Raw genomic sequence first — 2,353 nt, forward strand, 5'->3', positions numbered from 1 at the left:
AGTATGGTAAATTCGCTGCCCTCCTACCTCAAATATAGGGCATGTTAATACTTGAGATCCTGTCTCAGGATCCGAACTATCAACTGCGGGGGTTGGGGGCCTCTCAGCATATGGAGGTGGCCTTGTCAGTTGGACACTTACGTCCTCTGGTGATAGAAAGGTGTTAGTAGCAGTCTCCTGTAGAGGTGGTGCTGTTGGTTGGACACTTAAGCCCTCTGGTGATAGAAAGGTTTTAGTAGCAGTCTCCTTTTGTAACTTTCCCCCTGATGGCTTTTTCTGCTCTAAACTTTCTTTCTCTGTCTGATTAGCTCGAAAGACCTTCTCTTTTACTTGAATCTTTTCCTCTTTCTGACTAACTTGAGAGACCTTCTCTTTTACTTGAATCAATATGTCTTCTCCTTCCTCTACCTTTGTCTGAATTGAAGGCTTTGGACTAAACAAACCAGATACCAACGCCCACTAAATTAGTTTCTTTTGACAAGTGGCTCCTGAATTGTGCCCAGCTAGACTGCGGCAGGGGGTGACTGCTGATGCAAAATGGTGATAAGAACACAGCTCTGAACTGGGAAGGCCATGGGCATCGCTCTCATGTGGCTGGACTCCATGGTTCCGTCTGTCAATCCCCAGGATTGGGTTACTTGATTTCACCAGTTCTCCGGGGCAGTGATATAATCAGATGAACATCTAAGTGAGATATGCTCAACTGTAACTTTCCCCTTTCTCACAAGGCTCTTTGGGGTGGGGCGTGGGGCAGATAGTGCAGTCACTTTAAATGTTTCTGGCTAAAGTCACTGAGGAACAGTCTGCATGCCTGAATAATCCAGAAAATTTAACCTACTTCATTTGCTTGGGAGATCTTAATTTACCTTGAGCAGGAACCCTCCCCCCATCACCACCTCATGCTTCCCTACAACTGCAGAAGGGGTGGGGGTGCCACTTGGAATTTGCTGCCCTGGGGGTGGGAATGTTTCTGCATATCTGTCTCCTCCTCCCCCTTCCTCTCCTCCTTTCCTTTTTAAACTTTCCAGTGCTGGAGGTAGAACCCAGGGCCTCACACCATGCTAGGCCAGTCTATCAATCTTTCCGTTGCTGCCATCGAGGAAACTGCGCCCCAGGCAAAACCATTCTCCCAAGTTCGGGGTGAAGGAGTGCCTCTGGGCTCTGAAGTCAGACGGCTGAGTCAGCCTCTCCCAGGTTCCTGAACTTCCTTCTAGGAACTCAGGGGATCGCCACCCTAGAGTCCAGGGTCCTCTCCTCGGTTCCCCGGGGGCTCCTCCGGGCCTCCCCAGCTGACTCAGCGTAACCTGAGCGGCTCAGGGAGGCTGAGCCCGCCCTGTTAATTACGACAGGCCCCGCCCCGCCCCACCTCGCCTCGCCTCGCCTCGCCTCACGCGGGCAGAGAGCTCCGCTGAGGCAGCAGCAGCCCAGGGGCTGGAAGGAGCGAGGTTGCGCGGCTGGAAGGAGCGAAGTGACTGCGAGCGGCTGGCTGCGCATCATGACTGCCATCATCGTGCAGGCCCAGAGGCTGTTGGGCCAAAGGAGGCCCCACCGGTCCTTCTTTGAGACCTTCATCCAGACTCTCATCATCACCTGTACTGCCCTGGCTGTGGTACTCTCTTCGGTCTCCATCTGTGATGGGTACTGGCTTCTGGCTGAGGACCGCCTCTTTGGACTGTGGCAGTTCTGCACCATTACCAACCAGAGCGAGCCACACTGCCTCCGAGACCTGAGTCAGGCCCACGTGCCTGGGCTGGCTGTGGGCATGGGCCTGGCTCGCAGCGCAAGCGCCATGGCTGTGGTAGCCGCCATCTTTGGCCTTGAGCTCCTCATGGTGTCCCAGGTGTGTGAGGACATCCATTCGTGGCGCAAGTGGACTTTTGGTTCCTTCCTTCTCCTGGCCTCTTTCATCCTGTCCTCTGGGGGGCTCCTGAGTTTTGTGATCCTCCTCAGGAATCAGGTCACGTTCATCGGCTTCACCCTGATGTTTTGGTGTGAATTCACTGCCTTGTTCCTCTTCTTCCTGAACGCCATCAGTGGCCTTCACATTAACAGCATCACCCAGACCGGAACCAACCAAAGAAATTCTGGCACCCGCTCCCGGGAACTTGGATTCCACAAGAAAGTGATCAAGGTGGAACTTTTCTGACTTGTGACCTCTGATGGAGATGGGGGTAGGACAATGATCTTGAAACTGCTGCCTCTTTGCAACTGGTTGCGAGGGTCAGAGGCCGGGAGCCCGCGTCAGTGCCACCAGACACACAGGTTTTGTCAAGTTATTCAGATATTGATTTTAAAAGAAGAATATTTTAAAACTCATTTCATGGGTTTTCTTCCTTGGACTGGAGTAGATTTT

General features: G+C 52.7%; 1 pseudogene; it reads left to right on the forward strand.

Moving 5' to 3' along the window:
• Positions 1 to 1,408: 1,408 nt before the first annotated feature.
• Positions 1,409 to 2,146, forward strand: LOC143638548 (voltage-dependent calcium channel gamma-like subunit pseudogene; annotated as a pseudogene).
• Positions 2,147 to 2,353: the final 207 nt, after the last annotated feature.

The sequence above is a fragment of the Callospermophilus lateralis genome, chromosome X, assembly GCF_048772815.1.
Source record: "Callospermophilus lateralis isolate mCalLat2 chromosome X, mCalLat2.hap1, whole genome shotgun sequence".
Classification (NCBI taxonomy): Eukaryota; Metazoa; Chordata; class Mammalia; order Rodentia; family Sciuridae; genus Callospermophilus; species Callospermophilus lateralis.